General features: G+C 39.6%; 1 protein-coding gene across 4 annotated transcripts in view; it reads right to left on the bottom strand.

The window, feature by feature from the left end:
* CAB39L (calcium binding protein 39 like) overlaps positions 1–14,920 on the bottom strand; it is a 93,146-nt gene that overhangs the window by 68,531 nt on the left and 9,695 nt on the right. For all 4 annotated transcript variants that reach the window (XM_002691787.6, XM_059892157.1, XM_059892156.1 and 1 more), the window contains one exon: positions 14,619–14,693. The gene's annotated coding sequence lies outside the window, so the exon portion shown is untranslated. The remainder of the gene's footprint in view (positions 1–14,618; positions 14,694–14,920) is intronic.

Below are 14,920 nucleotides of genomic sequence, written 5' to 3' on the forward strand. Positions count from 1 at the left end.
CTGCGTTTGGAGTATGGAGTCTTAATCACTGGACTACCAGGGAAGTCCTAGAACACTGGTGATTACATTCATATATTCCAGTGTTTTCCAAATATTCTATAATTAACATGTACAATCAGTTTCACTACAAAACAAGGTAAGTGTTCCTAAAAATCAACACGTTACACAGCTCTGTATCATGCAGTAAGAACCACAGAAACTGTGGGGGAAATTGGGTTGGAGCTCAATACTCAATAATGTAATCAGAAACATACTTATTTCTCTTAAAGTAGAAACCTAATAAAAATAACACATTTTTTTACAGCAAGTGGTTTAAGAAATACATAAAATAAATATGGCATAAACAAATACATAAAATAAAGACCACAATAAATATGGCATTTTTCCTTGAAAAAGACCTGATATTTGCTTGTGGAGGTGGATGTTAGACTTACAGCTTGTGAATTATGTCAAAAGTGGAAATAGGATGTATCTTGTTGATAGCCATACCACCCTGAATGCACCTGATCTCATCTCATCTTGGAAGCTAAGCAGGGTTGGGCCTGGTTAGTACTTGATGGGAGGATTGTCTGTTATCAGCTGAAAAGTTATAACACCAAAGGTGGATGAATGTGACTCACATAATATGAGGTATACAGAGATGGCTGGTATGTGTTTGAGATGTGTGCATGTCTGTGTTTTGTGTATTTCTCCATGGCTTGGTTCAGCTGGGTGGCTTTTTGCATTCATGAAACTGTACAAAAGCAAATGAGAAATCTGCATTATGTTCAAATGTTTCCTAATACATCAATCATATTGGAACAAATCTGTGTTTTCAAAACGTGTTAAAGCAGAAATGACTGTTACTTTCACCACCATAAAATATATATATATATATATATATTTGAATATGCTAACAAGTATTGTGAACTTATTGCTATTATTTTGCTAATTTGGAGAACTAAAGATTTTTTTAAGTGGTATTTACTTCTCTCTGTTTCCCCCCCTCGCTTCTCATTTATGCTTTTGTTTCTCTATTTTTCTCTCTTCTTAAAGATTACAGTGTAGATACAAAATATTAATACCACAGCTACACATTCACGTAGCCTAGGAATAACATTCTTCAATGGTTTTAAGCCAAAAAGAAAGCCCCAAAGCAAAGAATCTATTTACTACCTTAGGAGTTTGTCATGCTATCCACGTACCACAGATACCTCAAGTTCTTTTCATAATTCCCTGGAACTTGCTTAAAGATATTCAAATTGTTTTCATAAAAGCAGAATATAGAGGAAATGCTAGATGATAAATGCTTTACAGGTGTTCAAGCTGCAGTGAAATGGGGGTTAATTGATAGAATGAAAACACATTTCCAATTATCCATTAATTGCTAATCCTTGGCTAAATTTGGAAAGCTTTAAAAGATTTTCAGCAAGATAACAAAGCTTCATTAGTCTGTTTTTGTTCTCATGCTAATTCTGCTTCCATCTCTTCCTGCTTTTTTTAGGAAGGAGGAAGCTTGGATTACAGAATTTAGGTGACAATCCTGCCCACTGGCTGTATTTCCTAAATGCTGGAGCAATCTTTCAAAGTTGAGAACATCAGACCTTTTCTCAATTTGGAGCACTACTCTGGCCCCCTGCTGGTACAGCGCTGCAGTGGCAGCTAAAATACTTAGGTCTCAGCAGTGAGCTCTACCATGCCAGTCTAAGGAAGGACCACCTTGTTTCCCTAATGCCAGGATAAAATATATCTCTACATACATCTATTCACTAATAAATGAATATAGCTATATAGCCTCTGAAGGGCTTTATGTGATAAACTATTGTGAACATTCTTCTTATATCAAGTGGCTAGTTTCATAGGCCACAGAATCTTTGGAATTAGGCTGACCCGGACTTGAATGAAAACAGATTGTATATAAGCAATATTATCTTTAAGTTGGATACAACTGTATACACTCCAGCACTAGTTATGAGGATCAAGTGAAATATAATATACATACATGCCTGGCATCTAGTTAACTGTTAACTGTTAGACACCGATCCACTCACAAAATTAAGAAAAAAAACAAAACTCTTATATTCTAAAAGTACATCATCCAACTTGAAGTTTCTCTGTGACTACTCTCAGATGAGGCAGGTCCTTTGGAGGGGGTCACAGGTAGTTTGTAGTCAACCTCATTCATGAAATACTTAGTAGATGCAAAGTGCTACAGTAAGAGCCCCTGAGATACACATAACCCACACACCAAGTCATTAACTCTGTGTTTAAGGACTTTTAAATTTGTCTTGAGACTTCCCTGGTGGTCCAGTGGTTAAGACTCTGTGCTTCCACTGCAGGAAGGGTGGGTCTGACCCTGGGTTGAGGTTCTAAGATCCTGTATGACACTTTTGTTATTCAGTCACTCGGATCGGTCCAACTCTTCGTGACCTGATGAACTGCAGCACCCTAAGGCTTCCCTGTGTTTCACTATCTCCTGCAGTTTTCTCAAACTCATGTCCATTGAGTTTGCCATAGCACAGTCCAAAAAAGAAAAAAAAAAAAAAAAAGGCTTATACACCAACCAGGCCAAAATAATTCAATTAAAAGAATTCTGAAGTAGCTCGCCAGTCCAGGTTTGATGCATGAGACAGGGTGCTCAGGGCTGGTGCACTGGGATGACCCTAAGGGATGGGATGGGGAGGGAGGTGGGAGGGGGGTTCCAGATGGGGAACACATGTACACCCATGGCTGATTACTGTCAATGTATGGCAAAAACAACTATAATATTGTACAGTAATTAGCCTCCAATTAAAATTAAAAAAAAAAAAAAAAAGAATTCTGGATGCAGTTTTTTGTTTTTTGCCACACCACATGGCCTGTGGGATCTTAGTTCCCCCATCAGGAACTGAACCTGCCCTTGGCATTAAAAGCATGGATTCCTAATCACTGGACCACCAAGAAATTCCCTGGATGCAGCATTTTAAAAAAGCACAAGACAGGAGTACAGACACTCTGGAGTCCAGTATAATTTACTCTAACCAAAAGATAGAGCTGAGGTGGGGGAAAGGGAAACAGGATATTAGCCAATTGATCTAAGTAAAATAGTACAAGAAATCTCAAAGGTTCTAGAACTATCACAGGGGTTCCAGAATATTTATGAATTTGAGAGTAATTGCAAATTATCAAGGAGACTGTCTATAACAATGCTTTATTTTACACTTGATTAATCCACATCTTTCATTTCAACAAACAAATCTGGGGTACTTTCTATGTGACACAAAGCAGAGGTTTTTTTCTATTTATTTATGTATTTGGCTGCACCAGGTCTTAGTTGCCACACGTGGGATCTTTCCTCTTTGTTTCCACATGTGGGATGTAGTTCCTGAACCAGGGATTGACCCTGGGCCCCCAGCACCAGGAGCGGGGAGCCTTAGCCACTGGACCACCAGGGGAGTCCCCAAAGTAGTCCCCATAATGAACTTCAATCAATACTGTCGGTACTTTCAGGGTTGCTACTAGCTTACTTTGGTAAGAGTCAGAAAAAGGGACAGCTGCATCAAGCAGGTGCACAGACTAACCAGACTATAGCATCATCATGCAAAGAACAAGTATTCTTTTCTTCAGGCAGATGCACCCCTGCACCAGCCTGGCACGTAGTCTGATTGGAGGGAAGGGGGAATGAGAGCTGGATTCCAGGCCCTACTCACTTCCCTAGCCAGGAGTTTTGAGCAGTGGACAAACCATACAACTAATATGCAATGGCCCTGAACACAATCGCAAGGCCCTGTTACAACTTTCTTATCATGTCCATATATAGGATTCATTCATCCAACCATCTGAGGAAAATATGCTCTTTGGGGATACAGAGTGAAATAAGGAATTCACATTCTCTTAGGGGGTATAATACATGTACCAAAAATCACTACAGTGTAAGGCAAAAAGTTATGAATCACAAATGAAAAGACTAATGAAATGCCAAAACATTCAGGAGAGCCAAACCATACTTATATCTTGAGGAATCACAGAAGGTTTCAGAGAAAAGGTGCACTGACCCCAGTTCTGAACGATGGGTACCATTTGGTCACATGGAGATAGGAACAGAGGATTTAGGAAGTACAAGATGTAAATAACAAACAATAATTTAGTTTATCAGAAGCAAATGCTATGTGAATGACAGTAAAAAGAAAAACAGATTGGGACCAGATTATGAAGAGTTTGTAATACGAGGCTAATGAGTTTAACTGTTAATTTGTGGGCAAAGGAGAGCCATGAGGTAATCAAACTCTTTCATGAATATGAATTTAGAAGAGTAAAAAAGAATCAAAAAGGTAGAGAAATAGGTGGAGATGAAATGAAAGGCAATTGCACTAGTCTAGGATGACAACATGGAGAAGGCAATGGCACCCCACTCCAGTACTCTTGCCTGGAAAATCCCATGGGTGGAGGAGCCTGGTAGGCTGCAGTCCATGGGGTCGCTAAGAGTCAGACACGACTGAGCAACTTCACTTTCATTTTTCACTTTCATGCATTGGAGAAGGAAATGGCAACACACTCCAGTGTTCTTGCCTGGAGAATCCCAGGGACGGGGGAGCCTGGTGGGCTGCCGTCTATGGGGTCGCACAGAGTCGGACATGACTGAAGCGACTTAGCAGCAGCAGCAGCAGCAGGATGACAATGTGGAGAAGGCAATGGCACCCCACTCCAGTACTCTTGCCTGGAGAATCCCATGGGCGGAGGAGCCTGGTAGGCTGTAGCCCATGGGGTCGAACAGAGTCGGCCACAACTGAAGCGACTTAGCAGCAGCAGGAGCAGCAGCAGCAGCAGGATGACAATGAAACTAACTACACAGTGGGAAGGAAAGGACTGTGTGAGTGTCAGAGACAATAGATTTGGCACCTGAATAAATGTAGGTGGTAATGGAGAGAACAAACAAGATGATGAGTTTTCATGCCTATGTGAGAGCAGATGGGTAATATCTTCAAAGTAAATAAGGGCCAAAGAAGAAAAAACAAATCTTTACACAATAACAACTTGCTTTTATGTAACAAGTTTGAGATGCCAGCAAGACTTCTGGATATAGATGTTTACAGAGGCAGTTGAACACACAGAACTAGGAGAGAAAATAGAGCCAGAGATATACATCGGGGGTCGCCCATGCTGCTTATGCAATGTGTGCTCATCAACTGCTCACTCTTGTCCAATTCTTTGCAACACCATAGACTGCTAGCAGCTAGGGTCCTCGGTTCATGGAATTTTCCAGCAAAGAATACTGGAATGGGTTGCCATTTTCTACTCCAAGGGATCTTTCTGACTCAGGGATCGAACCCTCATTTCCTATGTCTCCTTCATTGGCAGGCAGATTCTTTACCACTGTGCCACCTGGGAAGTCAATGCAATATGAAAGACCAACAAGAAAGACAAGAACAAACCTTTAAAGAACACCTACAGGTGGTGGTAGAGAAAAACAGTGACTAAAGAAATCATAGTCAGGGAAGGAAAGGAGAACCAGAAGAGTATACTATCACTATGACCAAAAATCAGAGCATCAAGAATATGAAGTGTGCAATAACAGTATTGAACACTGTAGAGCAGTGAGGAGCACCCTGCATACACCTGTAATCTAATTGTCAAGGCTCGCTTTCAATTCTTACAAACCAAAAGTATTAGGGGAAATAGTGATATCCAAAGAAGTAGGACAAGGAAGGGGGCTTTTAAGTATTCATATTCCCCTAAAATCCTGAAATATAGGCTGATCAGTTCAGTTCAGTTCAGTCGCTCTGTCATGTCTGACTCTTTGCAATCCTATGGACTGCAGCATGCCAGGCCTCCCTGTCCATCACCAACTCCCAGAGCTTGCTCAAACTCATGTCCATTGAGTCAGTGATGCCATCCAGCCATCTCATCCTCTGTCGTCCCCTTCTCCTCCTGCCTTCAATCTTTCTGAGCATCAGGGTCTTTTCAAAGGAGTCAGTACTTCCTATCAGATAGACAAAGTATTGGAGTTTCAGCTTTAGCATCAGTCCTTCCAATGAATATTCAGGACTGATTTCCTTTATGATTGACTGGTTGGATCTCCTTGCAGTCCTAGGGGCTCTCAAGAGTCTTCTCCAACACCACAGTTCAAAAGCATCAATTCTTTGGCGCTCAGCCTTCTTCACAGTCCAACTCTCACATCCATACATGACTACTGGAAAAACCATAGCCTTGACTAGACGGACCTTTGTTGGCAAAGTAATGTCTCTGCTTTTGAATATGCTATCTAGGTTGATCATAACTTTCCTTCCAAGGAGTAAGCATCTTTTAATTTCATGGCTGCAGTCACCATATGCAGTGATTTTGGAGCCCCCCAAAAATAAAGTCTGATACTGTTTCCACTGTTTCCCCATCTATTTCCCATGAAGTGATGGGACCGGATGCCATGATTTTCGTTTTCTGAATGTTGAGTTTTAAGCCAACTTTTTCACTCTCCTCTTTCACTTTCATCAAGAGGCTTTTTAGCTCTTCTTTGCTTTCTGCCATAAGGGTGGTGTCATCTGTGTATCTGAGATTATTGATATTTCTCCCAGAAATCTTGATTCCAGCCTGTGCTTCATCCAGCCCAGTATTTTGCATGATGTACTCTGTATATAAGTTAAACAACTAGGGTGACAATATAAAGCCCTGACGTACTCCTTTCCCTATTTGGAACCAGTCTGTTGTTCCATGTCCAGTTCTAACTGTTACTTCCTGACCTGCATACAGATTTCTCAAGAAGCAGGTCAGGTGGTCTGGTATTCCATCTGTTTAAGAATCTTCCACAGTTTATTGTGATCCACACAGTCAAAGGCTTTGGCATAGTCAATAAAGCAGAAGTAGATGTTTTTCTGGAACTCCCTTGCTTTTCTATAATCCAGCGGATGTTGGCAATTTGATCTCTGGTTCTTCTGCTTTTTCTAAATCCAGCTTGAACATCTGGAAGTTCATGGTTCACATACTTTTGAAGCCTGGTTTGGAGAATTTTGAGCATTCCTTTACTAGCGTTGAGATGAGTGCAACTGTGTGGTAGTTTGAGCATTCTTTGGCATTTTCTTTCTTAGGGATTGGTATGAAAACTGACCTTTTCCAGTCCTGTGGCCACTGCTGAGCTTTCCAAATTTGCTGGCATATTAAGTGCAACACTTTAACAGCATCATCTTTTAGGATTTGAAATAACTCAACTGGAATGCCATCATGTCCACTAGCTTTGTTTGTAGTGATGCTTCCTAAGGCCCACTTGACTTCACATTCCAGGATGTCTGGTCTAGGTATCGGATCACAACATCATGGTTATCTGGGTCATGAAGATCTTTTTTGTATAGTTCTTCTGTGTATTCTTGCCACCTCTCCTTAATATCTTCTGCTAGGTCCTTATCATTTCTGTCCTTTATTGTGCCAATCTTTGCATGAAATGTTCCCTTCAGTTCAGTTCAGTTCAGTCGCTCAGTCATGTCTGACTCTTTGCGACCCCATGAATCGCAGCACACCAGGCCTCCCTGTCTATCACCAACTCCCGGAGTTCACTCAGACTCATGTCCATTGAGTCAGTGACGCCATCCAGCCATCTCATCCTCTGTCATCCCCTTCTCCTCCTGCCCTCAATCCCTCCCAGCATCAGAGTCTTTTCCAATGAGTCAACTCTCCGCATGAGGTGGCCAAAGTACTGGAATTTCAGCTTTAGCATCATTCCTTCCAAAGAAATCCCAGGGCTGATCTCCTTCAGAATAGACTGGTTGGATCTCCTTGTAGTCCTAGGGGGGTCTCAAGAGTCTTCTCCAACACCACAGTTCAAAAGCATCAATTCTTCGGCATTCAGCTTTCCTTACAGTCCAACTCTCACATCCATACATGACTACTGGAAAAACCATAGCCTTGACTAGACGGACCTTTGTTGGCAAAGTAATGTCTCTGCTTTTGAATTTGCTATCTAGGTTGGTCATAACTATAACTTTCCTTCCAAGGAGTAAGCATCTTTTAATTTCATGGCTGCAGTCACCATCTGCAGTGATTTTGGAGCCCAAAAAAATAAAGTCTGACACTGTTTCCACTGTTTCCCCATTTATTTGCCATGAAGTGATGGGACCAGATGCCATGATCTTCCTTTTCTGAAGGTTTAGCTTTAAGCCAACTTTTTCACTCTCCACTTTCACTTTCATCAAGAGGCTTTTTAGTTCCTCTTCACTTTCTGCCATAAGGGTGGTGTCATCTGTGTATCTGAAGTTATTGGTATTTCTCCTGGCAATCTTGGTATCTCTAATTTTCTTGAAGAGATCTCTAGAGTTCCCCAGTCTATTGTTTTCCTCTATTTCTTTGCCATGATCACTGAGGAAGGCTTTCTTATCTCTCCTTGCTGTTCTTTGGAACTCTGCATTCAAATCGGTATATCTTTCCTTTTCTATTTTGCCTTTAGCTTCTCTTCTTTTCTCAGCTATTTGTAAGGCCTCCTCGGACAACCATTTTGCCTTTTTGTGTTTTTCTTGATAGAGAGGTCAAAGCCAGGTTGTGATCACCAGATCATATGGCACCATGCGTGCTAAGTCGCTTCAGTCGTATCAGACTCTGCGAGTCCATGGACTGTAGCCTGCCAGGCTCCTCAGTCCATGGGATTCTCCAAGCAAGAATACTGGAGTGGGTTGCCATGTCTTCCTCCAGGGGATCCTCACCACCTAGGGCTTGAACCTTCATCTCCTTGGTCTCCTGCACTTGCAGGCAGGTTCTTTACCACTAGTCACCTGGGAAGCCTCATATGGGCACTATAGCAAAGCATAAAGCAGGAAGAGGACTCCTAGCCAGTCCTTCTGGGAAACTGGTAATAGTGCTTCAGATCTAGGTAGCATGGCTCAGCTGCCTCACCCAGAACACTGAACGAAAAGTCAGAGTCTTCGCAGTTCCTGACACACAACAACAAGTCCAGGGCAAAAGTAGGACTGCAAGAGGTTAAGGATGAGCTGATGAAGGCACTAGCATATAACACTGTTTCCAAGCATTTGATAAGGAACAGAAGGAGAGCTTGAAGGGATTTTTGTTGCTTTTTTGTTGTTAACTTTGAACTCTCAGTAGACTGAGTGGGTGGAACAGATAGGAGGAAGATGCAAGATAAGAAGAGGACAATTAATGAGGCAAGAGTCTTAAGCCCACAACAGAAGATGGAATCAAGACTGTAAATGGAAAGTTTAACCCCCACAAAGAATTATATATATCTTTCTAAAATGAAAAAGGAAGAGAAAGTGAGTAAAGAAACTGTCCAGGTAAAGAGGAATGAAGTTACAAAGCACATGACTGCTTCCATTTTCTCAGAAGGACTCAAAATCATCTCAGGAGAGTAAGAGTGAAGCCACAGAATGTGCACTGGAGCAGAGTGAAAAGTGAGGTTACAAAAACACATAAATGTAGTAAGAAGAAAAGCTTAAAGGCTGTAATTCACATACATCCAATTATACGTGCAATGGTTACCACTTCACTTAAAACTGCACCACAAAAACCATCTAGGCAAGAAACATGCTGTGGTGTTCTCCCAGCTTCCAGTTTAAGGACTAACAGAGAATGACGTAAGAAAGAAGTCATGGAACCCTCAGGTATAATGTACAATAGCATCATAACCGACAAAGATGGGCTGAGTGCTATAAAACTAGGGTCAGATGGTGATGAGTCTCGTATTTCTCTGCCCTTCTGTGCTGGAGCCATTTTCTACTTTTTCCACAGTTGATACTTCAATGAAAAGTTCTTGAGTCAGTTACGAACACAATATAGCTTTTAAACAACTCTCAGCCCATGTTTGCTCTTTTTATAAAGTATGTCATCTTCTAATTTTCCAAGTTTTTACAAACTTTCACTTTGCTACAAATTATTGAAATCAGAGCTACATGAAAAATTCTATGTTGGAAAATCATATTATTTCTATTATAAATCTTTAAAAGTACAATTTGTAAGCTGGTGCTCTAGAGCCAAGGAGAAAACAGGATTCAAGGAGAAAACAGGATTTAAAAAGAACACAGAAAGGACAAAGAAAGATAAGGCTGAATGAAGAGAAAGAAAACCTTCCGTTATAAATTACTCAGTTTAAAATGTCAAGGGAAACTTGTCTCAAAGTGTCCCTTTCTATGTTTTGAAGCTTGTTGATAATGGAAAGTCCTTTTAAACAAGATATTTAATTTTCAGATTCCAACAAATCCATTGACAGCAAACAAATACATAGAACTTATAAGAAAACATTCATGCTGAATGGAAAAATCTCTATGGAATTGGTTCAGTAACTATAGTTGGATTCCATTTTCTTTATAAAACACATTTTACCATAAATCTAAAGACCTCTAAAACATGATCTAGAACAGGAGAAATAATTACAATCTATTAATAACTACTGACCACATGGAAAAAAAATCTGTACTAAATATAAACACACAACGGTCTCTTGCTTTACAAAGAAAATGTGAACTAATTCTTGTGCCAACTACTAAAAGATGGACAATTTCTCCATTTCAACACAGAATCAAAAATGTAGATGAAAGTTTTCACCTTAGTAAAAGAAGCATAACTGTTATAAGAAACAGAATCTTCCTAAGAAATAGAAGAAAGATTTTTTAAAACATAGACTACCGCCATGCGGTGAGACAAAGTCTCATACGCTGCTGTGCAAAATAAAATCCCTAAGAATATTTCTAGGAAGCAATTTTTCAGAATGTTTATGCTCTTTAACACACCATTTCTACTAACAGAAAGCTAGTCTGAGAAAGTAATCAGAAATATGACCAGATATTCAGTGATGTAATACAATGTTATTTATGATAGGAAAGCCTGGAATAGCTACAAAAAAGAAATGGTTGAATAAATTCTGCTATGATACCATTTTATTACAGAATTTAATAGAATGTCAAAATATTTGACATTTGACATGACAAATTGATATGACATTTGACATGACATTTGATATTTGACAAATGACATTCGACATTTTCAAATGTGAAAACATTTGAAAGGCTCATATATTCATATAAGAAAAATATGCTAAATAAAAATTAAATGATAAAATACATGAGTATTTCAAATTCATTTTTTATTGGAATACAACTGTTTGACAATATGGTATTAGTTTCTGCTGCACAATGAAGGGAATCAGCTGTCATATAGTATGGTGGTGGTGGTGGTTTAGTCACTAAGTTGTGTCTGACTCTTGCGACCCCATGGGCTAGAGCCTGCCAGGCTCCTCTGTGCATGGGGTTCTCCAGGCAAGAATACTGGAGTGGGTTGCCATTTCCTTCTCCAGGGGGTCTTCCAGACCCAGGAATTGAACCTGGGACTCCTGCACTGCAGGCAGTTTCTTTACTGATTGCGCTACCAGGGAAACCCATATACATACATCAAATTCACTTTTAATTACATATATACATACAACCTGGAGAAGGAAATGGTAACTGACTCCAACAGTCTTACTTGGAGAACTCCACGGACAGAGGAGCCTGGTGGGCTGCAGTCCATGGGGTCGCAAAGAATTGGACACAACTTAGTGACTGAACAATAACAACCACAATATACACAGCCATCTGCATGTCCAAGCAGCAGCATACACATATAATTTTTATGCAGACAAAATCAGAAGGAAATACAGTGAAAATTTTAGAGTAATCTTCTTTGTTTTTAGGATTACTTTTTTTTTTCTCTCTTCTTTTCTGTAATAATCAGAAGCGAGATGAGGAAGGGAACGTCGTTCGGAAAATGTCACAGTAAGACACATGTTGTACCGCTGTCATAGCTCTAAGTCCTATTACTGACATAAATCGATCTGTGGCAAATGTGACTACCCTGCCAAGTGCAAGAGAAAATATAACTGGAGTGCCAAGGCTAAAAGAAATGCCACTGGCACTAGTTAAATAAGGTACCTAAAAGTTGTATACAGCAGATTCAGGCTTGAATTCCTGAATAACATCACCTAATTCTAAAGGAGATCAGTCCCGGGTGTTCTTTAGAAGGAATGATGCTAAAGCTGAAACTCCAGTACTTTGGCCACCTCTTGTGAAGAGTTGACTCATTGGAAAAGACTGATGCTTGGAGGGATTGGGGGCAGGAGGAAAAGGGGACGACAGAGGATGAGATGGCTGGATGGCATCACCGACTCGATGGACCTGAGTTTGAGTGAACTCTGGGAGTTGGCGACGGACAAGGAGGCCTGGTGTGCTGCGATTTATGGGGTCGCAAAGAGTCGGACGCGACTGAGCGACTGAACTGAACTGAACTGAATCCCAAAAGAGGAGCTGTGGCAGCATCCAGTTGGTCTTAAGGGTTTCGATAATTAGTTGCTCAATAAATGTTCTAGTTTAAAAAGAAAAACACTGAGCTTTCTACCATAGCATTTGTAAATAGGAAGTTTCATTTTTTAAAAAGTAGCAGCTATATTTCTCTTTAAATAGGCATTAAAAAAAATGTAGGCTCTGATACACATAATGTACACACTCTACACTATTGTATCCTCTGAATATGATACAGTCTGCAGACTCCTGGATTTCCATTATAATCCCATGCTGAGGAAAGTTATGAATGAAAAGGAAAGGAAAAAGCATGCTGTTGTCTTGATGTTCACTTCCTGACTGACTTTAAGGACACTAGAACATAAGTTAATCTAAAGGGAGGGAATTTGTGTGTTTTGTTCACTGCTTTATCCTGCTTTATTCTCAGCAAATATTTGTGAATAAATCTACAACTGGTTTTTTTTAAATTACGAATCACTTTCCTGTTCTACTATGTTCTTTGTCTTGAATCAACAAGTAAGACAAGGAGGAAGTGCTGACTTTTATGTGATGAGCTGGGGAACTTACTAAATGAAATTAGTTCTTTTTTTTTTTTATCTCCTTACAAAGGGGATGATGCTTTCTCTGTAGAGAAGTTCATCTTTTCTACTTTAGTATTAACTTTCTTGCACAAATTATATCCTGTTATTCTATTAACTCATCTCACAATTTCTTTTATTTTTTTCTGTATCTTTTTTCTTTGTGTATGGCCTTCTATGCACAGTTGACCCTGGAACAAATGGAGGGTTAGGGGTACTAACCACCATGCAGTCAAAAATCTATGTTTAACTTTACAATTAGCTTTCTGTACTTGCAGTAACCACATTTGTGGGTTCAGCCAACCACAGATCATGTAGTACTCTAGTAGGTACTTTTTGAAAAAAATTCACAAGGTCAACTATAGTTTCTTTCTAACTGTGCCTTATATGCTGGGTTTAACACCTTTACTTCTTAGTTTTATTATGGGGTTTATCATTTCTGATATCCTAATTTGTTCTTATTTTAGTGTGCCTGGCCATTTTTATAGTCTGTTACTTTTTATATTTTAGAATCCCTCTTTTCTTTATTAAATATATTTATCTTATATATTGGATACTTCTAATAGCTGAAATATCTGTAGGTAAGTTTTAGTTCTGGTTTCTGCTGACTCTAGCTCAAAGTATTTTTATTTTTTCTCTCTCGTTGTGTTTTGTGATTTAAAAAAAAATGTGTATGAGCTTATTTTTTAGAATTTTAACTATGATTATTTGATAACTAGGTTGATAATCCTCGCTATGGAGGATTTGTGACAGTTTCTGAAAACTGTCACAGACCCAAGTCTATTATAAATTAAAACTCTCTACTTGTAGAGTTTAAGAGACCATGAAAATAGTATAAAATAAGGCCTCAAATCCAAGTAAATGTGAGCTGGTAACCAGGAATTGCTCCGGAGAAGGCGATGGCACCCGACTCCACTACTCTTGCCTGGAGAATCCCAGGGACAGCAGAGCCTGGTGGGCTGCTGTCTATGGAGTCACACAGAGTCAGACACGACTGAAGTGACTTAGCAGCAGCAACCATGAATTGCTCAGGGAGATTTCAACTCCACCTAGAGTTGTATGCTTCTCCAGGATGGTCTCTGACAGGCCCCCTACACTTTGCAGAATGCAAGGCATTTTCCCCAAGTCTCCATTTTTCTCCACGTACAAGTTTCTATGCCAACAGAAATTGATGGATGCCGCCAAAGTATTCAGTGATTTCATCGCTTGTTTACCTCACAGAATAGACTTGCTTGGTTTCTAGCCCCAGAAAGTTTCCTTTGTTTTCTTATAGGTTCATCCATTTATTTTAAAGGATTTTTTAATATGGAATCTACTCTTTTACATATTTTATGGACGTCTTCTCTATCATGATCTTCCCTGGTGGCTCAGACAGTAAAGAGTCTGCCTGCAATTCAGGAGACCTGGGTTTGATCCCTGGGTCGGGAAGATTCCCCTGGAGAAGGAAATGGCAACCCACTCCAGTATTCTTGCCTGGAAAATCCCATGGGCAGAGGAGCCTGGCAGGCTGCATACAGTCCATGGGGTCACAAAGAGTCGGACACGACTAAGCAACTTCACTTTCTTTTCTCTATCATATTCTCAGAAATGGAAATCTATTTAATACTTCTGCAATTGCTTTGTACAATTTAAATTGGGATATATAATTATTCCTGATAAATCTTGTTTTAGTGTGTTAGGATAGTCTACAAGTCTGTCAAGGGCACCTATAATCTTGACTGAGTTATTATTGGGTTGGCCAAAGAGTTCATTCAGGCTTTTCTGTTAGATGATATGGAGAAACCCAAATGAACTTTTTGGCCAATCTAGTATGTTAGCTTACCTTAGTAGTTTGTATCACCTGCAGCTTTGCTTCAACTTTCTCAGCCTTCACCACAGTCACTGATCAACACAGGTTCTGACAAAAAGAAAAGCTAAAAACTTAATTTAAAAAATCTTTATAGAAATTTTAACAGTTTTTTCTTATTGTTATTAGGTACATAGAATTATAAATTGAATTTTCATCATCACCATAGATCAATAGAAATAAATCAAATCAAAATAGCCTACCCCGATTAACTGGTAGACATTTTAAAAAGTAGTATTGAACCAAATAAAAATATTTCAACATTGGGGGAAATAAGT

This window comes from Bos taurus, chromosome 12 (genome assembly GCF_002263795.3).
Source record: "Bos taurus isolate L1 Dominette 01449 registration number 42190680 breed Hereford chromosome 12, ARS-UCD2.0, whole genome shotgun sequence".
Taxonomy (NCBI): Eukaryota; Metazoa; Chordata; class Mammalia; order Artiodactyla; family Bovidae; genus Bos; species Bos taurus.